This window comes from Pongo pygmaeus, chromosome 19 (genome assembly GCF_028885625.2).
Source record: "Pongo pygmaeus isolate AG05252 chromosome 19, NHGRI_mPonPyg2-v2.0_pri, whole genome shotgun sequence".
Lineage (NCBI taxonomy): Eukaryota > Metazoa > Chordata > Mammalia > Primates > Hominidae > Pongo > Pongo pygmaeus.
In genome coordinates this window covers 69170182-69195070 of record NC_072392.2, presented here as the reverse complement: position 1 = coordinate 69195070, position 24889 = coordinate 69170182, and the positions used below count along the sequence as shown (strand labels likewise).

General features: G+C 47.4%; 1 protein-coding gene across 5 annotated transcripts in view; it reads right to left on the bottom strand.

Annotated features, from left to right (window-relative positions):
* The window catches only part of SPOP (speckle type BTB/POZ protein), a 78967-nt gene extending 76862 nt beyond the window's left edge, over window positions 1–2105 (bottom strand). For 2 of the 5 annotated variants that reach the window (XM_063655967.1, XM_063655968.1), the window contains exon 1: window positions 1673–1853. The gene's annotated coding sequence lies outside the window, so the exon portion shown is untranslated. Of the gene's footprint in view, window positions 1–1672 lie in introns of all 5 variants that reach the window. The other 3 variants (XM_054457372.2, XM_054457374.2, XM_054457373.2) reach the window with 3 other exon arrangements.
* Window positions 2106–24889: the final 22784 nt, after the last annotated feature.

Genomic DNA, 24889 nt, shown 5'->3' with positions numbered 1-24889 from the left:
CTACCCCTCAGGAAAAAAAGGAAAAAAGGAAAAAAAGGTGAGTTTCCAGCTCTTTCCCAGGTATATGCACCCCAAATTCCTCTGTTCCCTGTGTGTCATCTCTTGGGTCTAACTGTAACCATGGCAACAGGAAACAGCACAAAAGACAGCTGAACCCTGTAAGGGCCAGGGTTAAAAGGGGAAGTGAAAAATACATATACTTTAAGGCCCAAGAACATGCGGTTTTGGAGTTAACAGTGGCAGCCAAAAAAGCCTGGAGAGAAGAACATCAAAGAATACAAACTAAAGAGAACTAAAAGTAAGGCTTACTAATAGGTCCCTTCCCAGTTATCCAGCTAGGAGACGGGATTGGCAAGGAGAACTGAAAAACACAAAAAATGCCCCTCCTCTCGCACTCCCCTCCCCACAACAATTTAGCTATTCATTTCAATGTTATCTAGAAAACCTTTTGCTATTAAGATTTTATCTTTTCTTCACTATGTTTTGATGGCAGAGGTAAGAAGCAGCAAAGTATCCAAGAAAAAGGGCCACATATAATCGCTAACTGAAAACCCAGGTCCTAGATCACTGAAATACTATTGTACTTCAAAGTTCGTTATTTACATTTCTTTTTGTTATCTGCCAATGTGAAAGAAACATCACATTACTTATAACCTCCACTGAATAAGTTATTGTCCACCAACAGTTTCAGATTGCTTTCAGATTTGTTTTCATGTCACAGAGCACCAATAAGGTACAGATAAAATGAAAAGTGCTAAGGAAGATCTTTGACCAAAAAAAAGGCAAATAGGTCACACAAAGCAATAGGGCTGGTGCCCTTTATCTCTCTTATCTAGTTCTGCGAATTAAGAATTTTACTAAAATGAAATGCCTCAGTTTCTTTTATGACCCTTAGTCTTCTTTAGCAAGGCTTCCAAAATCCCCTGCCAGAGTAAGTGATGGGATGGAGCACCTACTTCTAAATTTAGGGTAAGTTGGTACTAAAAGGTACAAGCACAACGATGGGAGTATAGGAATGGAAAAGTAATCCTAGAACTAGAAGATGCAGTGACAGTTTCAAAAGAAGGGTCAGTGTGGGACACGCTGGCTCTGGGAGGCGTTTGTAGCCTGGGAGTCTCTAGGGCAACACCAGATGAGAATAGCGCTTTGTCCGTTAAGTCTTTCACATAATTTAAATTCTCCCCTTTGGACAGGAGCAACAGGCTCATTATCTGGCAGCAAGTCTAGCCCACAGCCTGGGAAGAAAGCGGACTCGTGCTCCACCGGCTCTTTATCCCGCAGGTCCCTGCAACACCGCGATGCGCATGCGCCCCGGGGGCAGCGAAGAAGCAGCTCGAGTGCGTTCACACTCGCGCATGCGCAGTCACCCATCTCGCCGCAGGCGACAGCTCACTATTTGGCAAGGGGGATGGGGCCGGGAAATGATGGGGGGGGCTGAAGGCAGGGGGCGCGTTTGTGTCTTCTGAATGCTTGAGATAGGGAGAAGGGACGGCTGATTCGGCTCTGGCATTCGCAGGCCACGTAATCTGGGTGTAGGAAATGGGACTGAGGAAAGTATATGTGTGTGGCGGGGGGCGGGCGGACAGTGGGGGTCAGTCACCTCTTCAGGGAGGTGCCCCCCCCCCACTCCGACAGGACAACCCCCTCCCTCGACTCTCCTCCCCCCACTCACCTGAGAGCGGCGGCGACAGCTGCTGGTCCCCGTCCCCCTGCGCTCGCCTCATACTGTCCGCAACATCCGGGACCTGCGGGACCGCCGATACACAAATACACACACACTCGGAGCGCGCACACTCACACACACACACACACCGACACACACCGGCCGGGGCGTCATGGCGTCAGCACGTCGACGCAGCCAGCGCGTACCGCCAGACCCCACCCCGCACGGCCTCCTCCCCTTTACTCCCTTCTCCTCCCCTCCCCTCCCTGGGTTTCCCTGCTCCTCCTCCCTCGTCCTCAAGACTCCGCCTACCTTCCCTAGTGCGCATGCGTCTCGGGGCCAAGCCAGGGCCCGGGGATTTGAGAGGAAGGAGGGGCCTGAGTAAAAAGAGGCGGGAACTTGGAGGGGGTCGCGTGCAGGGCGCGGGAGCCCGCGGCGAGGTGCGAGGACCAAATAGAGGCGTGGCAAGCCCAAGGGTCGGAGTGGACAACGTAACAGTTAAAGGCATTTCACAACAGCGATTTAGGTCTGCAAGCAGTTTATGGCGTACCAACGACTCTTATATGTATTAACTCATTTTTTAAAAGCCAGCCCTGTCAGTAAAATATTTTTTGGACTTTATGATGATGCTAGAGACCCTTTTAGGTAACTTTTAAAATTTAGCACTTGTAAACAAAAACAAGGACTATCCTTTCAGGGGAAGGCAGGAGATATATAGGTGATCTAACTAAAAGGAAACTGGCCACGCATAGTGGCTGACGCCTGTAATCCCAGCACTTTGGGAGGCTGAGGTGGGTGGATCACCTGAGCTCAGGAGTTCGAGACCAGCCTGGCCAACATGGCAAAACCCCATCTCTACTAAAAATATAAAAATTAGCTGGGCGTGGCTGGGTGCGATGACTCACGCCTGTAATCCCAGCACTTTGGGAGGCCAAGGCGGGCGGATCACGAGGTCAGGAGATCGAGACCACGGTGAAACCCCGTCTCTACTAAAAATACAAAAAATTAGCCGGGCGCAGCGGCGGGCGCCTGTAGTCCCAGCTACTCCGGAGGCTGAGGCAGGAAAATGGCGGGAACCCAGGAGGCGGAGCTTGCAGTGAGCCGAGATCGTGCCACTGCACTCCAGCCTGGGCGACAGAGAGAGACTCCGTCTCAAAAAAAAATAAAAATAAAAAATATAAATAAATAAAATTAGCCAGGCGTGGTGGCACGCGTCTGTAATCCCAGCTACTCCGGAGACTGAGGCAGGAGAATTGCTTGAACCTGGGAGACAGAGGTGAGCAGAGATCGCGCCACTGCACTCCAGCCTGGATGACAGAGCAAGACTACATCTCAAAAAAAATAATAAAATAAAATAAGTAAAAATAAAAGAGGCCGGCGCGGTGGCTCACGCCTGTAATCCCAGCATTTTGGGAGGCCGAGGAGGGCGGATCACGAGGTCAGGAAATGAAGACCATCCTGGCTAACACGGTGAAACCCTGTCTCTACTAAAAATACAAAAAATTAGCCGGGCGTGGTGGCGGGCACTTATAGTCCCAGCTACTCGGGAGGCTGAGGCAGGAGAATGGCTTGGACCCGGGAGGCTGAGCTTACAGTGAGCCAAGATCACACCACTGCACTCCAGCTTGGGCAACAGAGCAAGACTCCATCTCAATAAAAATTAAATAAATAAACAAATAAATAAGGGAAGGAAGGAAGGAAGCTAATTCAGTGACAATTTGTTGTCTCGGACACCTGAGTTCCCTGTCAGCTTCACATTTTAGCTCCAATGGGCCGTAAGTGATTCCTGAGTTGAGTGAAAGAAAAGGCCTCGGATCACCTTGGCCCTTGGAGAAAAAAATTTGTCTCAGTGTTACAGTAATAATGTTAGTGTTGGGTATTAGTTGTTATGATTCTTTCCTTTAGCTCAAATTTTAAAAATTTTTAAAAATTATTCTTGGGCTGGGCGCAGTGGCTCACACCTGTAATCCCAACACTTTGGGAGGCTGAGGTGGGAGGATCGCTTGAGCCCAGGAGTTGGAAACCAGCCTGGGCAACAAAGCAAGACTCCGTTCTACAAAAAAATTAGCCAAGTGTGGTGGTACCTGCCTGTAGTCCCAGCTACTCAGGAGGCTGAGGCAGGAGGATCCCTTGAGCCCAGGACTTTAAGGTTACAGTGAGCTGATTGTGCCACTGCACTCCAAAGTGGGCGACAGAGTAATACCTTGTCTTAAAAAAAAAAATTATTATGACGTTGTGTCTGTAATCCCAGTAGTTTGGGAGGCTAGGGTAGGAGGATCACATCACTTGAGCTCAGGAGTTCAAGACTGCAGTCAGCCATGATCATGCCACTGTGCTCCAGCCTGAGCAACAAAGGGACATCCTGTCTCTTAAAAAAAAAAAAAAGAAAAAAGTATTTAATATATGTTCTTACTGAATGCCTCTTTCATGCTGGAATGGTATCATTACACACACACACACACACACACACGCACATAGCATTGGACACGAGAGCAACCCAATGAACCTGTAGATTGGGAGGTGACACAGTGTGGGCCCTGCTTTGGGAACAGCTTCCGGGACCCCTGCTCTCTCCCAGGCCTATGTGACTGTCTCTAGGAGACAGTGCTCAGTGTCTCCTGCCTCACGCGTCCTGGTGCCAGGTGGCTGGTGAGTCTGTTCAGCCAGGAAGGCTGGGAGCCCATGAGCAAAACCCCAGGGGTTTGAAAAAAAAAAGCCCCTGACAGTGCCAGGCTGTCTTCCACTTTCAAATACAGAAGCAAGCCCTATAATCTCACAGTTTAAAATTTCCTAGGAATCACGGACAAAACACTCCAGACTCCTAGAGTTTACACAACCGATTTTCAGCCAGAATGATCAAGAAATGTAGATCCTAAATTCTACAATGATGTGGTGACTGTACCTGCCCCACTGCAAAACAAAAAGAGCCTTTGTCACCTATTAGGCAGATGCTTGAAACTTTCCAATTAGATTTCACTTATCAGGTGGCTCACACCTGTAATCCCAGCACTTTGGGAGGCCAAGGCGGGCGAATCACTTGCAGTCAGGAGTTTGAGACCAGCCTGGCCAACATGGTGAAACCCCTGTCTCTACTAAAAATACAAAAATTAGCCCAACATGGTGGCGCACACCTGTAATCCCAGCTACTCAGGAGGCTGAGATAGGAGAATCGCTTGAACCTGGGAGGCAGAGGTTGCAGTAAGCCAAGATCACGCCACTGCACTCCAGCCTGGACGACATAGCGAGACTCTGTCTCAAAAAAAAACAGAGATTTAACTTATCATTGTTATCAACAAACATGATTCCTTTAGCTGAAGCCAGCAAGGTTTTTGATCCTGAAAATTCAGAATGCCCCAGAAATAATCCAGTAACCAGTAACAAGTAACTGGTTCCTGGTGTCACTGAGGTTGCTCAATTACCTATTCTCTTGACTTCAGAGTTCAACAAAAGCAGAGAAAAAAGAAAAGGGGTACTCTTTGCAGGGAGGAGCATGAAAGTGGGGAACAAGGTGCAGGAAAAGGAAACTGGAGGCATGGACAACCTACTGTAGCTCCCTCACATTTGGAGCTAATCGTAACAGCTTCGCCAGACTCTACCCAGGACCTGGAAGGGGACTCCTCGGGGAAAGTGAGTCTGTGCCAACAGCTTGTCCAGGCTGGGCCTGAATCCCCAGTGATCTGGAAGGGTATGAGAGGTCTTATCCCCATCTGTAGCCTGGTGCAATGAAGCTCCTATTATACTGTGGGGACCATACCTCCCACCTGAGATGTGATCCTATCAGCCTCTGTACAAAGGACTTTGATTTGGTGTGGAGCTGATTAAACGATTGTAGATGTCCTTGGAAGCACTGTGTGGAAGAATTTTAAACAGCTTCTCCTTTTTAATATGCACTTCCTCTTCGGTTTTAATTATTTTGTTCCTACATTTTCCCTTTCAATTTACTAAAATCTAGAAATGTAATTAGAGCAGAGGCTGGGCTCAGAGAAAGCTGCCAGGATTTCTACAGCATGATTAAATATACCAGGCATCCCTTTAGTGTGGGACTGAAAAATAGGATTCTCATTATTATCTTTCCCTTATCCAGGAAAGAATCGGCACCACATACAGATACGGATTTATTGAAAATGCAGCACTAATTAAAAACTCACCCAGCCTCTTGACGAGGTTTGGGTAAAGAAAAAAAAAGTGCAGTTATTTAATTATTTCCTCCATTTAATGTTTTGTTGCTGTAATGACAACAAGCAAGAAGCGCTTCTTGTTCTTCTTTCCTCAAAATAAAATTGTCTCCTCCTGAGGGACTTAATGAGGCTTTTATCTATGCAACAACAATCAAGCTTACAATGGCACCAATTCAGTTCACTGCTCCTTGTGATGGTAAGCAACATGCAGAACTCATTTTCTTAATCCGAAACACAAACAACAAATGTTCATTGGCTGTCATGAGCCAGGTCTGGGTGCGGGATCTTCCCCAAAGGCTCTGAGATGCCAATGAGGATCTTCAGCTCCATTTTACAGTCCAGCAAGCAAAGGTGTGGTTTCCCTTGAAGCTCTAGGGGAGGTGGAGGCAGGCAGGACTGAATAGAAAATGAGTACAGACTCCCATTTTGGTTGTAAGTGCTGTAAAAAGCTGAAGTTTATCTCTCCTCACTGGACAGCTCTTCCGTTGGGTGGTCAATGATCAACTTTTCAGTTGGGCAGTTGGTCCCTGGGCCCAGCATCTCCTTTGGTGGAGCCCTTCATGGACGTTGGAGATGAATATACAGGAAGGAAGATCTTTAGTAGGGGCAGAGTCCTGTGTTCCAGAGGTACGCAGCCTAAAGGAAAAGAGACAAATGACATACCCCAGGACACAGGTGTAAGAACATGCACAAAGAAACAAGAATAACACATTTATGATGTTGCACTGGGGCCTCTATGGAGCTCACAAATATTAGCAGTGGAGAAATTTTGATTGATTCATGAAATTGCATAGTGAGGCATCTGTGGCTTAATGAATGGGCTCCAGCCCCCTTGTCTGGAGACTCAAGTTCAAACCCAGCACTAACACTTACTACAATATAAAGTTGGACAAACCTCTCTAAGGCTCAGTTTTTCCATTGGAACAATAAGCAAAATAATGCCCACCTTATCATATACTATGTGAGGATGAACTGAAATAATATTTTGTTGTGGTGGTGGTTGTTGTTTTGAGTCTTGCTCTGTTGCCCAGGCTGGAGTGCAGTGGTGCAATCTCGGCTCACTGCCACCTCTGGCTCCCAGGTTCCAGCAATTCTCCTGCCTCAGCCTCCCCAGTAGCTGGGACTAAAGGCGCCTGCTACCATACCTGGCTAGTTTTTTTTTGTTTTTTGTGGTTTTTTTTTTGAGACAGAGTACCCAGGCTGGAGTGCAGTGGCACGATCTCAGCTCACTGCAAGCTCTGCCTCCCGGGTGCATGCCATTCTCCTGCCTCAGCCTCCGGAGTGGCTGGGACTACAGGTGTCCGCCACCATACCCGGCTAATTTTTTGTATTTTTAGTAGAGACAGGGTTTCACCGTGTTAGCCAGGATGGTCTCGATCTCCTGACCTCGTGATCCGCCTTCCTCGGCCTCCCAAAGTGCTGGGATTACAGGCATGAGCCACCGCGCCCGGCCTTTTTTTTTTTTTTTTTTTTTCCAGTAGAGATGAGGTTTCACCATGTCAGTCAGGTTGGTCTCGAACTCCTGACCTCAGGTGACCTGCCTGCCTTGGCCTCCCAGAGTGCTGGGATTACAGGCGTGAGCCACTGTGCCTGGTTGAAATAGTATTTGAACACAGCACAGTCTCTGGCATACAGTAGACTCAACTTATTTATGAATGTGTCACTGAATGTGGATGTTTTGGAGTAAGTGTTCACATACCTGCTAGCCTTCAAGTCCCACTCTCATCTGTGCACTGTGTCACTCCTTGCCTCTGTGCCCTTCTTCAGAATTCTTTGGGGAGTGTGGAGTCAAGAAAACAGCACAGATTTCTCAGCCAGAACACCGTTACTTGCTAGCTGTGGCCCCTGCACAAGCTCTTTGACCTCAGAACCTGTTTCCTCAAACATCAGGCAGAGTCCCCGGTTGCAAGAACTGCATCAGCTCTGGCTACATCAATCAGAACTGGAACCGACTGAAGAAATATTGCTGGCTCCGAGAATTAACAGGAGCTAAAGAGTCCAACTTGGAAATTCAGCTGGAAACCAATGGCTGATGGAGGAAGGACAACCACCTTCTTTAGCAGGACAGTCTGGAGAGGAGGCCCAGCTGCTGGGCACTGCCACAACGTGCCACCAGCAGACACATCACCACTGCTGCTGCTGCTGCTGCAAAGGATGTCTAATCTTCTCTTCATCTGTGTCTCATGCTGCAAACCCACAGCTCCAGGTGGAAGTACCCAGTTGGCCAATCCTAGTCCACCTCTTGGGCCCTAACTACCATGGTGGGTAACAAGGAAAGGTCTCCCTGCCATGGTGTCCATGGTGTGATATGTGACCCTCCTCCTTGATGCCATCCACAGCAGAGGACACATCCCAAACAGGAAGCAGATCAGATGCTGCACCTCTAGGCCACCATCCAGCAGTGAAATGGGGCATTCCATCATAGGGTAATAAACAGCATTGGATGACATATTTGTTCAAAAGGGCTTGACATACAAAAGGATTCCTTTACTTAATAAAACAAAAGGGAGCTGGGCCGTAGTTTGTGCCTGTAGTTCCAGCTACTTGGGAGGTTGAGGCACAGGAGGATTGCTTGAGCCCAGGAGTTGGACGCTGCAATATGCTGTGACTGCAACACTGCACTCTAGCCTGGTTGACAGACTGAGACTCCAACTCATAAAATAAAGTAAAATAAAATGACAAAACAGCTGGGCACAGTGGCTCATGCCTGTAAAATTCCAGCACCTTGGGAGGCCAAGGCAGGAGGATCACTTGAGCCCAGCAGTTTGAGACCAGCCTGGGAAACATAGCAAAACGCTGTCTCTACAGAAAAATACAAAAATTAGCCGGGCATGGTGGGTACCTGTAATCCCAGCTACTCAGGAGGCTGAGGTGGGAGGATCGCTTGAGACTGGGAAGTCGAGGCTGCAGTGAGCTGAGATTGTGCTACTGTGGCGACAGAGCCAGACTCTGTCTCAAAACAAAACAAAACAAAAACAAAAAACAAAAAAATGGCTTGGAATGGTGTACTTATCTGAGGATTTCATCAATATATATTTACAGACATAGAAGTTCTGAGGTTTTAACCTGGGAAATGGCTGGGATACATGATATCTATAGGGTGGCACTCCAGGCAAAGAAGAAACAATAACAAAAAAGAAAGGAAAGGAAATGGCAGGTTTGAGCCTGTTTTTCTTTTATTTTTGTCTTGGACTAGCAACACAACTCCATCTCCATCTCATTCACCTTTAAAACGGGTCTAAAAGTAATCTGAAGTCATTACTTCAAAATAAGTTTTAGAAGGTTAATATTTGTTTTCAACAAAGAATATATTATCAAAAGTAGATTTTATTCACTGTCACGAATTATTTCCTGTGGATTTTTTAGTCCTATTCTGAATGAGATTGATCTACCATCTGTTGGCATTTGCCCGAAAATAACATTTACCTAAATGTAGACAATTAGTTTAGCAAAAACAAATTTTTTTCTACATCAACTCAAACAAGAATTACTTTGGATTTTACTGTTTTAGATTATCCTTGCCATGGCTCTACTTTATCAAGGTGCATTGATTTCAATTGAAAGTTTACTCTACATTAGAATCTTATTTTTAAAAAAAGAATTTAATCTAAAATTCAATTATGGAAGATCTGTGCCAAAGTGAAAAGTCAACTGAATGCTCCCCAGGTACAGAGCTCTACCAGGGTACTACAGGGTGAGTCAAAAGAAATAGAAATATTGTCCCTATTCACAGAGTTTTCAGGTTAGAATAAAAGAATTTTATAACTTAAAGGGACCTTAAAGCTTCTCCAACCCAGTGGTTTTCAAATGGTGCTTGCTTCCCAAGCTCTGGGCTTCTGAAGACTTGCCTCAGGGGCTCCAAGGAAGTGGGGGAGGGAGGGACCAAATGGGGCCAGGACAGGCCAAGCCAAGCAAACCTGGTTGTCTTTTTCACCCATTCAGTTCAGAAAGTAGCCATCATTGACCAGGTACAGTGGCTCATGCCTGTAATCCCAGCATTTTGGAAGGCTGAGGCAGTCTGGTCACTTGAGGCCAGGAGTTCGAGACTAGCCTGGCCAAGATGGTGTAACCCCATCTCTATTTAAAAAGATACAAAAAAATTAGGGGGGCGTGGTGGCGCATGCCTGTAATCGCAGCTACTAGGGAGGATGAGGCAGGAGAATCATTTGAACCAGGGAGGTGAAGGTTGAAGTGAGCCGAGATTGCGCCACTGCACTCCAGTCTGGGCAACAGAGTAAGGCTCCATCTCAAAAAAAAAGAAAAAGAAAAAAAAGAGGCCTGGCATAGTGGCTCACGCCTGTAATTCCAGCACTTTGGGAGGCCAAGGCAGGTGGATCCCGAGGTCAGGAGATCAAGACCGTCCTGGCTAACACGGTGAAACCCCATCTCTACTAAAAATACAAAAAATTCAAAATTATCTGGGCATGGTGGCAGGCGCCTGTAGTCCCAGCTACTCGGGAGGCTGAGGCAGGAGAATGGCGTGAACCTGGGAGGTGGAGCTTGCAGCGAGCAAAGATCGCACCACTGCACTCCAGCCTGGGCGACAGAGTAAGACTCCATCTCAAAAAAGAAAGAAAGAAATTAGCCACTATCCTTGGCCTTGGCTCCTCTAGTCCCGATGTCTCACACCTAATCCATCAGGAATTCCTGTTAAGTTCTAGTTTCAAAGTATCTCATGAATCCATCCACTTGTCTACTTCTCTTCTGTCCCACCGAAGTTCTAGCCACCATCCTTTTTTGCCTGGACCACAGAAAGAGGGTCTTAATTAGTCTTCCTAATTCTCTGCTTGTCTCTCAATCCATGCTTCACTCAGCAATCAGGGCAATCTAATTAAAATTTAAGTCAGACCACATTGCAATCTGGCTTAAAACCTTTGAATGGCTTTTTGTTGTACCAAGAATAAAATCCAAACTTTGTATCACCAACTACCAGAGCCTCATCTTCAATCACATCTCATGTTGCTTCTTTTCCTGTCCTTGCTCCAGCAACCCTGGCCATCTACAGATTCCTAGAACCCATCAAGCTTTTTCCCTCCTCAGGCCTTTGTGGCTACCATTGTCTCTGCCTGGAATACATTTTGCCTGGTTGTGTCTCTTCTTCAGGTTTCAGCTTAATTGTTAAATCCTTCTCTGACCTCCCACCATATCCAAAATAAGAACTTTCTGTTATTTTCTATCATGGTACTTCGTTTACTTCCTTTACAACACCACCAACAATTTGTAATTGTTTTTGTGAATTTACTCTTTCATTATCTGTCTCCCCTACTGGATTGTCAGCTCCATGGGGACAGTGACCTGGCTGGCTGGCTCTCCGTTATGTCCCAGCATCCAGCATAGTTTGAGACCAGCCTGGGCAACATAGCAAAATCCTGTCTCTACAGAAAAAGACAAAAGTTAGCTGGGCGTGGGTGGGCACCTGTAGTCCCAGTTACTCGGGAGGCTGAGGTGGGAGGATCATTTGAGACTGGGAAGTTGAGGCTGCAGTGAGCTGAGATCCTGCCACTGGGGCAACAGAGCCAGACTCTGTCTCAGAAATAAATAAATAAATAAATAAATAAATAAAAATAAAATTAAATTAAAAAAGGCTTGCGGCCAGGTGCAGTGGCTCACGCCTGTAATCCTAGCATTTTGGGAGGCCGAGGCGGGTGGATCACCTGAGGTCAGGAGTAAGAGACCAGCCTGACCAACATGGTGAAACCCCATCTCTACTTAATACAAAAAATTAGCCGGGCGTGGTAGTGCATTCCTGTAGTCCCAGCTTTACTTGGGAGGCTGAGGCTGGAGAATCGCTTGAACCCGGGAGGCAGAAGTTGCAGTGAGCTGAGATTGCGCCATTGCACTCCAGCCTGGGCAACAAGAACGAAACTCTGTCTCAAAAAAAAAAAAAAAAAAAGGCATGGAATGGTGTATTTATCTGAGGACTTGATCAATATGTTTACAGACATAGAAGTTCTGAGGTCTTAACCTGAGGAATGGCTGGGATACACGTATCTATAGGGTGGCACTCCAGGCAAAGAAGAAGCAATAGCAAAAAAGAAAGGAAAGGAAACGGCATGCAGCACGTGCTGACATGTGGACAGGAAGTGCTCTGTACTTACTTACTTACTGAATAAACATATAACAGGAAGCCTTAGCCTTGCCTGGAATGTCAGAGAAGACGCAAGCAAAAGTTGGAGGCATAAATGGAAGGCTGATAGGTAATGTGGGTGAAGGGGAATGGGGGAAAAACAGTCCAGGCAGGCAGAGAATCTAAGGCCAGGAAGGGCTTGAAGTTTTTTAGAAACTCCACAAAGATTAGTGTGGTTGGGCCAGGTGCAGTGGCTCAAGCCTGTAATCCAAGCACTTCTGGAGGCTGGAGAGGGAGGGTTGCTTGAGGCCAGAAGTTCAAGATCAGCCTGGGCAACATAGTGAGACTCCACTCTACAAAAAAAATAAAAAATTTGCAGGGTGTGTTGGCACGTGCCTGTAGTCTTAGCTACTTGGGAGGCTGAGGTGGGAGGATTGCTTGAGCCCAGGAGATTGAGGCTGCAGTGAACTGTGATTACACCACTGCACTCCAGCCTAGGCATCAGAGTGAGAGCCTGTCTCAAAATAATAATAATAATAATAATAATAATTAATTAACTAATTAATTAATGTGGTTGGAGGATAGAGAGCGAGCAAGAGGGCTGTGTGAGGTGGGTCAAGAGGGCAAGGCAGAGCCAGCCTTTTTCCCCTGGAATCCAAACCACAGGACCTGAGAGTAGGGGAGGAATGAATTTCTCCAAAGCACAGTCAGGGTGCTCTGGGTGGGGAAAGGCAGAAATGAATGCAGAGGCCAACAACGCAAGACCACTACTCTTGGTTTTCCTCCGCCTTCTCTGGCTGCTCCTTCTCTATGTCCTTTACAAGCTCTTTTTTTAGCAATCCTTTGAAAATCTGCTTTCCTCAGATTCCATTCAGTTCCTCTCCTCTTCACACTGTCTTCACTTTCCTTGAGATCTCTCATTCACTCTCACAGCTCCCCTGCCATCCATCTGCTAGAGAATATTCCCAGTCCATTCTTGAGCCAGGCTTTCCTCTTGAGCCCCAGACTTACCTACCCAACTACCAACCTGATAGCTTCGGTCAGATGTCCCACAGGCACCTAATATTCAGCAGATCTAACACCTGGCTTTCCTCTAGTATCTCACCAAGCTGCTCATGCCTGAAAACTGGGGAGTAACCTTGATTCCTCCAGCCCTCATCCAATTAATAACCAAATTCTGACATTTCATACTTTAGTTATCTCTCAATTCTGCCTGCTTCCTTCCATCTCCACTGACATTTCCTCAGTTCTTTCCTGGATCACAACGGCCTCCTCAGCAGCCTCCCAGCCTCTGATCTTCCCCCGTCCAGTTCATTCTCCACCCTGCAGCCAGGGAGCTCTCTAAAATAACAATCTGGCTGGGTGCGATGGTTCAAGCCTGTAATCCCAGCACTTTGGGAGGCCGAGGCAACAGATCACCTGAGGTCAGGAGTTCGAGACCAGCCTGGCCAAAATGATGAAACCCCGTCTCCACTAAAAATACAAAAATTAGCTGGGTGTGGTGGCGCAGCCTGTAATCCCAGGTACTCGGGAGGCTGAGGCACAAGAATCACTTGAACCCGGGAGGTGGAGATTACAGTGAGCCGAGATTGCATCACTGCACTCCAGCCTGGGTGACGGAGCAAGACTCTGTCTCAAAATAAATAAATAGGCCAGGCGCGGTGGCTCACGCCTGTAATCCCAACACTTTGGGAGGCTGAAGCCAGTAGATCACCTGAGGTCGGGAGTTCGAGACCAGCCTGACTAACACGGAGAAATCCCGTCTCTACTAAAAATACAAAAATTAGCTGGGCGTGGTCTGTATTCCCACCTACTTGGGAGGCTGAGGCAGGAGAACCACTTGAACTGAGGAGGCAGAGGTTGTGGTTAAGCCACGACCGAGCCACTGTCCTCCAGCCTGGGCAACAAGAGCAAAACTCCGTCTCAAAATAAACAAATAAATAAACATAAATAAAATGCCGATCTGATCAAGTCACTTTGCATATAACCCTTCATTGGCTCCCACTGCCATCAGGAAAATAAAATCCAAACTCCTTAACAGGGGTGAAAGGTTCTCTAAAAGTGACCTGTGCTTTTAACTCTAGGTGCCCTCTTACCCTCCCCACCCCACTTAGCAATACAGTTTCCAGTCGTACACAGATCTACTTTCAATTCCCTGAGTGAACCAAGTTCTCTGTTTTTGCACATGCTGTTCCCTCTTCCCAGAGCAGTCTTCTTTGTGTCTTTCCCTGCCCCCACCCCCTTCCCCCTGTTAATTTCCTGCTGATTCTTCAGGCTTCGGCTTATCCATCTGTTCCTCCAGGAAGCTGTGCAAGTGTCTCACAGCCCTGAGCCAGGTTTTCCTAAAATTCTTCTTCCACTGCATGTTACCCTGGATTGTGGGTGCCTGAGTCCTTCCCTCTGCTCATTACTAAATTGTAAGCTCTTTGGGGACTTATTCTTTTTATTTTATTTTTTATTTATTTTTTTTTTTGAGATGGAGTCTCTCTCTGTTGCACAGGCTGGAGTGCAGTGGCATGATCTCGGCTCACCGCAACCTCCGCCTCCTGGGTTCAAGCGATTCTCCTGCCTCAGCCTCCCGAGAAGCTGGGATTACAGGCGCCCGCCACCACGCCTGGCTAATTGTTGTATTTTTAGTAGAGACAGGGTTTCACCATGTTGGCCAGGCTGGTCTTGAACTCCTGACCTCAGGTGATCCGCCCGCCTTGGCCTCCCATAGTGCTGGGATTACAGGTGTGAGCCACCACGCCTGGCCTCTTTTTCTCTATTGTATTTCTGGCACCAAGCAGCATTCCTAGCACATCACAGGTATTCAGATAAGTACTTGTGGAATGAATACATGAATTAATGAGTGAAATAAACATTCCTCTCAGGAACTTGGTTCCGGGAGCTTTAGGCACAGAAGCCTCCAGAGCCTTCCTCTTCTTGCATCCATTATTTGGCCTCAGGCTGGTGGGTGGGCTGGCTGGTCAGAGGCCTGTGACAACCCTGAATACCCATCCAAGAGGTTCCTTGACTCAGACCTTCCGTTGGGAGCCCAGTCTTCCCTTAAAAGGCCACCTTATCGGAAAGTGCCTGTGAAGGCATTTATGAGCTCTATTTTTATCCATGTTGGAAAGCCTCAAAGTCAATTCCCAAGCCAAAGACATTACACTCAGCAACGCGGATGAGCAAGGAAGCAGCTCTGTGATGCCTTTGAGTCACAGCTTTGTTTTCTGTGGCAATGGCCTCAGTTCCTCCCCATTACTGGGCCCTTGTTTTTAAGGACTGGCTGACTCTAAAAAGCTTTTGATCTCACATTCGTGAAAACTAGATCTTGCAGCTCTTAATGGTCTGTGCAATGGTGTCACCTTCCCTACGATTTCTTAACTCTGCTGGGCATGGCGGAGCAGAGTGGATTGCCAAACATCTCCCAGTTTATTGAAACTGGCTTCCCACCCCCACCTCCAAATGGAAATTCATCTTGGATGATGGAAGTAAGGAGGCAGGGTGGTCAGAGGGGAGGGCTCCCAAGAAGCCTGGTCAGAGAGATAATTGGACAGAAGCTACAAGGCTGAGGAGAGTAACACAGCAGGGCTGGTGAGCAAGTTGAGAGCCTTTGCCAGGGAAAGGATTCACTGTCAGCACTGCAGACAGTAAGAGCGGGAGAGAGAGAGCGCCGAAGGGAGGAGTGTGAAGAGAGGAAAAAGACAGTGAAAGACCAGAGGAAGGGAGGATGGTGGGAGGAAAGTGGGAAGCTGCAGGATGGAAGGATCACTGGTAGTTTACGGAGAAGGGGAAGAAGAAAGAGGGAGCATGCATCTTCCCCTTAATCCAAGTCGGGTAAATTGGGGAGAGAGGGCGTTAGAGAGTCAGACGGAAGCCCCAGAGAGATGGTCAGTCACACCCTCAGATGTGACTAGAAATCTGGATATCGGTATTAGAAATGAGAGTCGGGGAAGATAGGAAGGAATGTTCTCACTCCCAAATTCCAGACACAGACTTTGCCATCATTCCTGTTCCTGGGGATTTAGGAAAGATAGGCTTTTTGTTTTGTTTTGTTTTGCTGTTTTAGAGGAAGGGTCTCGCTCTGTCACCCAGGCTGGAGTGTGGTGGCAAGAGCATAGCACCTCCACCCCGCTTTCAAGTGATCCTCCCACTTCAGCCTCCTAAGGAGATAGGACTGCAGGCGTGTGCCACCACACCTGGCTAAAGATAGGTTTTGTCGGCTGGGCACGGTGGCTCACGCCTATAATTCCAGCACTTTGGGAGGCCGAGGCGGGCGGATCAGAAGGTCAGGAGATTGAGACCATCCTGGCCCACGTGGTGAAACCCTGTCTCTACTAAAAATACAAAAATTAGCTGGGTGTGGTGACGAATGGCTGTAATTCCAGCTACTCAGGAGGCTGAGGCAGGAGAATCGCTTGAACCAGGGAGTCGGAGGTTGCAGTGATCCAAGATCGTGCCACTGCACTCTGGCCTGGCAACAGAACAAGACACCATCTAAAAAAAAAAAAGATAGGTTTTTGTCAAAGAGTGCTGGAGCCCAGAGGACTCAAGACACTGTTAATTCACTCTCTCCTTTCCTTTAGCAAAAGAGGCCCTAAACAATTGAAGGCCCATGCCCCACTGTCTCTCCAACCCCACATTCCCCCTTCTGAGAACAGACACAGCCCGTACCACAGTCCCTTATATGCCTCTGCCTCTGTTGGCCACTCTGGGACAGGAACCAGAGTTAGAACTTGGAATCTGGGCTGAGTCAACACTGTCTGTGGGAAAGATGGCTTCCTGGGAAGTCTGGCTTCAAAGCTTCTGACTGGCCTAGCACGAGGTACCATGGAGGCTGGGGGTGGCTTTGACTTTCAAAGTACCTCTCACTAGAGAGAGAGTCATGGGATAGAAGTTTCCATAGTCTAGGCCAGGCATGGTGGCTCACCTGGATTTCACCCGCCTCTTTAGTAGAGACAGAGATACCCGCCTCTTTAGTAGAGATGGGGTATCTCTACTAAAAAATACAAAAAAAAAAAAAAAAAAAAAATTAGCCGAGCGTGGTTGTGGGTGCCTGTAGTCCCAGCTACTCGGGAGGCTGAGGCAGGAGAATGGCGTGAACCTGGAAGGCGGAGCTTGCAGTGAGCCGAGATCGCGCCACTGCACTCCAGCCTGGGCGACAGAACAAGACTCCGTCTCAAAACAAAAAACAAAAACAAAAACAAATTGTTGTTGCCAGGTTGTCTCCTTCCTCCTCCCTCCTTTCCTTCCTTCTACAAACATTTATGGAACACCTACCATGTGCCATCCACCATGTTAGGGGCTAAAGATACGAAGACACAGCGCTGGGGGAGAAATACGTATAAATACTAATCAGATGCAAGGCAATGATATAAGTACTTCAACAGGGTAGGTGGCAAACTAGTGATCCTAGGCCAAATCTGACCTGCAGGCACGTTTTATTTAAACTAACAAAGAATTTAGGTCAGGCATGGTGGCTCACACCTGTAATCCCAGCACTTTGGTAGGCCAAGGCTGGTGGATCACTTGAGGTCAGAAGTTCGAAACCAGCCTGGCCCACATGGTAAAACCCTGTCTCTATCAAAAATACAAAAATCAGCCTGGCGTGGTGGTAAGCACCTGTAGTTCCAGCTACTTGGGAGGCTGAGGCAAGAGAATTACTTGAACCCAGGAGGCAGAGTTTGTAGTGAGGCGAGATCCTGCCACTGCACTTCAGCCTGGGCAACAGAGCGATACTCCATCTCAAAAAATAAATTAATTAAATAAAATAAACTGACAAGGAATTCAAAAATTCGGGCGAATTTATGTAAAAATGGGGATTTCCACCTTCTCTTAAAAAAAAAAATTGGTGGGCCGGGTGTGGTGGCTCATGCCTGTAATCTCAGCACTTTGGGAGTCTGAGGCGGGTGGATCACCTGAAGTCAGGGGTTTGAGACCAGCCTGGTCAACATGGTAAAACCCTGTCTCTACTAAAAATATTTTTTTAAAAATTAGCTGGGTGTGGTTGTGGGTGCCTATAATCCCAGCTACTCGGGATGCTGAGGCAGAAGAATCGCTTGAATCCGGGAGGTGGAAGTTGCAGTGAGCTGAGATAGTGCCACTGCACTCCAGCCTGGGTGACAGAGCGGAACTCCGTCTAAAAAAAAAAAAGAAAAGAAAAAAAAGGGCCAGGCACGTGGCTCACATCCGTAATCCCAGCACTTTTGGAGGGTGAGGCGGGCGGATTGCCTGAGGTCAGAAGTTTGAGACCAGCCTGGCCAACGTGGTGAAACCCCATCTCTACTAAAAATGCAAAAAGTAGCTGGGCGTGGTGGCAGGCACATGTAATCCAGTACTCGGAAGGCTGAGGCAGGAGAGTTGCTTGAACCCAGGAGACGGAGGTTGCAGTGAGCCAAGATCACAACACTGCACTGTAACCTGGACAACAGAGCAAGACTCTGTCTCAAAAAAAAATTTTTTTTTATAACAATGGGAAGGAGGTGAAAAGCCACAGCACTTTATTTTTATTTATTTTTTATTTTTTTACTTAGCATAGTGGGCTCTTCTAGAACACTGCACATTTAAAAAATTTATTTATTTTTTAATTTTGTTTTTCTCTCCTAAAACTCACCATTTAGAACACAGCATCTTTTAGATGGAACACGCATTCTGTTTTTCACAGGCTGAGTCCCACCCCTTTTCCTATTGACCTAAACTGGCTTGCCTCATTCATCCATGTTCCCTGCAATGATTGTGCAGGTGTCAGAATTTAGGACCCTTAAAATGAAAAGCCATCACAGGACCCAAAGGAGGGAACAGTTGACTCTGCGTGAGGAGGGCAGATCAGTTAGCCTTTGAACTAAGTCCAAGTTCCTTGTTTATTTGTTTACTTGTTTATTGTCCCCCTACCCCACTGCCCTCATTGTGAGACTCATAAGAGAAGGGCTTCAGTCAGCTGCCTTCTCCACAGGGTCTCCGGTGCATAGCCTGGTACAGGGTCGGTCTCAATACCTATTCGTGAAATGTGTTGAATGAACAGAGTTGCTAGAAGCACCAAATGGAAAAGGGAATTCCAAGCAGAGGGAACGTTGGGCACCAAAGCATGACAGTAAATAGCATACAGGGAACTGCAAATAGTTCCTGGTGAGTGGAGGTGCCGGGAGTGCGAGGTGGGTGGGATCAAGCAGGGTGGAAGTAGCAGAAATTGAAGCAGGGAAAATCGACTCCAGTGGGATCCTGAAGGGCTTTTTGTGCTGCACTAAGAAAGTAACTGTGGAACCTTGGAAGATATTTGAGAAGTGGAGGGACAGGATCAGGTAGATTCTTATTGCACAGAAGAAATAGCTCTGGCTGGGTGGGAGTGTGGGAGATGTGGGCTCCAGAGGAGAGACAAGCAGCAAACAGAACCTTCCATTCAAACTCCCCTCCTCACCTCCACCTTCCCCTTTTTGAACCCCCTGAAACTGGCCTGGGAATCTATTTTAAGAGAATGGTGCCCCCTGCTGACTAAGCCTGGGCTTGCACCTCCCCGGGCCATCAGGGAAATTAAACAATTTTTGGCCCTGAACAAAAAAGCACCTGGAAGGCTTGTGCACAGAACTGCAAGTCGTGATGTATCTGAGAGTGCCTTCCTTTTCCTAGGAAGAGAGGGGCCCATAAGAACGCTTGTGGTCATGAGTAATGCCACAATAGTGTTGCCAGATAAAATACAGAACACCAGCTAAATTTGAATCCAGGGACATACTTAAACCAAAAATTTGTGTTGTTTGTTTGAAATTCAACTGCAGCCAAGCATCCTATATTCTTATTTGTTAAATCTGACAATTCTAGATAGTGTGTAGCGGGGTCAGGAGAAAACTGGAAATGAAATTGGACAGGTTACTCTCCTTAGGTATCTCTGCAACCTCAACCTCATCTAAGCAGGCAGAGCTGGAGATGATGCTTTCTCGTATTTTGCAGTGGCTCTTAGTTGTATAATTCTATTTGGAAAATCACTTTTAATTGAGTCCCATGATTATGGTGATCCTGTGTATGGACTCCTTCGTGAATATGAAGAGAACTGTGGGCCCTTTTTACAGAAAAACGAACCTACTAGCTACACACACACATACACACACACACAGACACACACACACAGAAAGAGAGAATGTTTTCGGGGAGTCCCCAGCCTTCATGTAAGGTAACACATTCCCTCTAGGGCTGTGGTCTGACTGTGGCAGTTCTTGGGTTCTGAGTAGGAGGAAATGGCGTCTTGTCGGTAACCTCAGCTGAAACATAGTGCTTCTGTTAGCTCTGGCCACCCACACACCATGACAAAACACAGAAGTGAGCAGGAAGAAATATACCATCCCTCCCCTTGGTGAATGCCTTGAACCACTTCCCTCTTCTACCTCTCCCAGAAATCATGGGGGAGTCAGGCATATTCAGACCAAAAACCCACCTGTCCTCGCAGGCTCATACTGCCACAGAGTGGAAGGCGCTGAATGAAGTCACGCTTCATCCCAAGTCCCTCTTCGCTCCCCTTCCCGCCCTTCCTGCCAATGCCAGGCATAGCCCACTGGCTCCCACTCTGAGGACCATGTCTGTCAGAAACTGGCTCTCACCAGCTGGTGGCAACCCTCCAGAATATATTCTGGACGTTCTGGGCTGGGTGATCAAACCCCTGGTCTGAACACGCTGGGGGCAGATCTCAGCAGGCATGCCTGGAGTCTCCTTACGGCCCTTTCTGGAAAGCTCTCTAAGCCTCCATAGCCTGCTGTCCTCCAGGCCTTATAGATGGAAGGCAGAAGCAGCCAAGGCCAGGGGGGTGTGGCTTCTAGAATCTCTTAAAGTATCCAAATTACAGAAAATCTCATTTCAGGTTGCTTCTGTCTCTGTCAGACAAGCATGTTTATGTGACATTCAGCTCTGCTAGACTGCACTGTGGAATACAGTGCCCAAACTGACCAAGTACATCAAGCAAACAAGTATAGTGATATACCCTACAATGTATGATTGTAGAATAACGTTTTATGTTGAACATTTTCTGCAATTAAAAATTAATTTAATGAATACAGTAGTATGATTTCCAATCATAACTTTTTTTTTTTTTTTTTTGAGACAGAGTTTCACTCTTGTTGCTCAGGCTGGAGTGCAATGGTGCGATCTCGGCTCACTGCAACCTCTGCCTCCTGGGTTCAAGCGATTCTCCTGCCTCAGCCTCCCAAGTAGCTGGGATTACAGGTGTGCTCCACCATGCCCAGCTAATTTTTTGTATTTAGTAGAGATGGGGTTTCACCATGTTGGTCAGGCTGGTCTCAAACTCCTGACCTCAGGTGATCCTCCCGCCTCGGCCTCCCAAAGTGCTGGGATTACAGGCATGAGCCACTGTGCCCGGCCTCCAATCATAATTTCTTTGGAAGAAGGGTCCTTTATTCTGAGGTTGGATAGCTTTTCCTAAAATCTTCTGAGTTAGGCCAAGAGTGGTGGCTCATGCCTGTAATCCCAGCACTCTGGGAGGCTGAAGCAAGTGGATCCCCTGAGCTCAGGAATTTGAGACCAGCCTGGGCAACATAGCAAAACCCCGTCTCTCCAAAATTATAAAAATTAGCCAGGTGTTGTGGCATGCACCTGTAGACCCATCTACTCAAGAGGCTGAGATGGGAGGTTGGCTTGAGCCCAGGAAGTGGAGGTTGCAGCGAGCCATGATCGCACCACTGCACTCCAGTCTGGGCAACAGAGCCAGACCTTGTCTCAGAAAAACAAACAAACAAACAAAAAACAAAAAGAAAAACAAAAAAACTTTTTAAACCACAATGGTGATACTTGGTATTTTAAAAACGTACTTACTTGAAAAAAATTAAAAGCCAGCATACCTCCAAATTAATTGAAAATTCTACTGGGAACTTCCAGAAAATCCAAACAACTGGAAACCACTAGTTTAGCCCACTGAGGATTAGGGTTCCCTGACCCCGGAAAGTGGGAAGTGAAATGGGAGGCTCCTGCCCTCCTGCGGGGCAGTGCAACGCGACCTTCAGCTGATGCATTTTGGTGGGTTTCAGGCTCCCTCTTCCAAATATGGGGAGACTGGTTTCTGGCCCAACCTCTTCCCAGGAGTGTTCTAAGGATAAAATGTCACGTACTAAAGAGCTTTGGGAAAGAAGGCGCTCTATAAATATATGAGATTACTGTTCCCAAAGACAGCTGGTGTGTTTTTAGTGGGAAGGGCTGAATGATTCTACAGAGACTCAGGACAATTTCTCTGCCAGGGCATCTGGGGAAAATGACCAGCACTAGTCATAAAACCTGCAAACTGTTCCACTGATAAGTGGGGCCAGACAGAGGCAAAGGGTCTCCCAGCGGGCTTCACTTTCCTCCCTCAGAGGGCACAGGTCCAAAATGCAACTTGAATTCAGGGAGCCTGGAGTTCTAGTTTGTGTCTCAGGGACATACCTAGGGACCCACCGCAGGTCACCTAACTGTCCCTCATTTAGGTTTTCCCAACTCTAAAAAGTGTGGATGTCTGCTGAGTCCCCTTTTCACAAGGGTGGTGAAGCTGTGAGAAAACACATAATCCATTCCTAAATACCTCACTTGATAGATTACCTACCGTTCATGTTTAATTCCTGCCACCTTAAGTCCTTTTAAAAACAATATGGGACTTCAGTTTCTTTTAAACTCCAGAATAGCTTTCCCCATGATCGTACCCCAAATCACACTGCAGCGGGGCAGTGGGGGGCAGGGGGTTACTCCCCTTGCCACAGATGAAAAGGTGAACAGGGAATGAAAAATCATTTTATCATGCACCTGAGCATGAACAGTAAAGGAGATGGCTCATGCTTTGACCAAAATAGCTGTAAGCACCATACACCCCAAACGAAAAACAGTGTCTGGGGAAATTTGTGTGCCGGTTCCCTCCCTTCGACACATAGCTGAGAATTAACTGCAGATGAAAGTCCTTTGATCTTTAGAAACCTGGGGCATCAGGCCGCCCAGGGTTAGCCATCACCATCACTTTTGTTTGAACTTGTCTGGTATTTCACATTTATCAGCCCTATTACAAGTTAACAGTGTTACTGACTTTAGTCAACGGACTCTCCCAGTCCCTGTGATCCTACAGGTAAGTTGACACCCCAAGCAAGCTGGCAGCTCACAGAACCTTTTCAGGTATCTTCAAGTTGAACAAAACAATGCCTCCTGTAAAATCTGCCATATGTTCTCCTACGATATGTTCCCTATGGAACTGACCTAGGCGGGAGCAAGGGGTGAAAGGTAGTCAGGCACCCCTTTTCCTGCTTGGCAGTGGAGCCCAAGCTCCAGCTCCTCCTCCTCCTTTCATCTTCCTACACTCTCCAGCTCAAGCCTCACCTTGCCCGGACACCTTCCTTCGTTGTTATCCCTGCATTTCTGAGAGGCAATAATGTGTTTTCCTGTCTCCCTATTAGACTGTGAAGTCCCTAGAGGGTAAGTTCTAGTCCTACTTAACTTTGAACTCCCAGCATGTTCACAATACATGGCACCCAAAAGGAAGTAAATGTAAGATGGATGGACAGGGGACTGAACAAATACACCAGAACTGGGCCCCCAGCCCACCCTGGGTAGGACAGGCTTGCTCTACAAGCCATTTCTCTGATAACAGGTGAGAGCCATGCTGAGCTATTGAAACCCTGCCTTGCTCATGACTAGTATTAAGCGTTTTTGAGACAACTGGTTGAAAATGGTAGAAGGAAGAGGTAGAGGGAATTGGTCTGGTAGCTGGGAAGATGTCTCTTAAAACAGGCCCAGATGACAACTGCTTGCACCTGCAGGTCCCTGGCCCTAGTAACATGCTCTAACCACCTAACCAATCCACAGGAGAAGACAGTTTCGAAGACCTATAAATCTAGTAGGGAAGAAGCTAATTGATGCAACTTTCAGGATTAAAAAAAGACAGGGGAAAGAGGGTGGAGAAAGGAAGGAAGTTAAGTTCAGCCAGATGTACTTAAAGCATCTTCTCTCTCCAGCAGTTCAAAATGATAGGGGGCTTTTGGGGGCAGGGCTGCAGCGACACCTGGGCCCCCAGAGAGTGAGATGAGCACAAGTGAGGCAGGGCTTGAAAGGCTGGGCGGGGGGTGGCAAGGCAGCCGTTCAGGAAGGAGGCCAGGCTCCCATCTGGAGAGCCAAGGGGCTGGGGCTGCTGAACAGATGGAGAGAAAGTTGCAGCTGGTGGAAATGCACTTTCATGTGTAAAGTTTGGTCCTTGGAGGATTGCGATTTCCAACTCTAAAGGCAGCAGTGGGCAGGTGGCTCTGCTCCATACTCCGCCTTTTCCCTCTGCTGCCACCCAGACAACTCGACAGTGGCTGTGCCAGGACTCAGCCACCATGACTTCCGCCAGCATCCCTTTCAACAGGCAGAAGCTGGCATGGTGACACCTTGGCACAGCAAAGGATGGCAGAGGACTGCAATGCTTCAGCAGCTGGAGGAGGCAGGGTAATAGTAGGGATTAACTCAGCCTCCCTGGAGGGGACCAGGTAGACTGAGAACAGACAGACAGATGGAGGATGAAAATCAGGAAAAGTACATCACAGACCTTCCAAAGCTGATCATGATGTATGCACTGAGTCTCAATTCTGGTCTTGATAGAGCTGTGGCTGAAGGGGAGGCAGTGGGGAAATGGCAAAACAGTAGATTCTGAAACTCTGGGTTCATTTTACCACAACCTCAATGAATATTTCTTTTCTGTTTTTGATTTTTAGTGGAGACAAGGTCTAACTATGTTGTCTAGGCTGGTCTCAAACTCCTGAACTCAAGTGATCTTGCTGCCTTAGCCTCCCAGAGTGCTGGGATTACAGGTGTGAGCTACTGCACCAGGCCTAAGAAAAAGACAGAACATAACTTTGTTTTTTTAATGAAATATTTGCCCATAGGAGCTTTAGGAGAGGAAGTGACTTTTACATTCTCTGGCTCTAATGGACAGCCACCCGTCCTCTAATGGGACCAGCTCTAATGGGACAAGCCTCACCCATCGGAACAGAAGCCGTTAGCACAATTCTG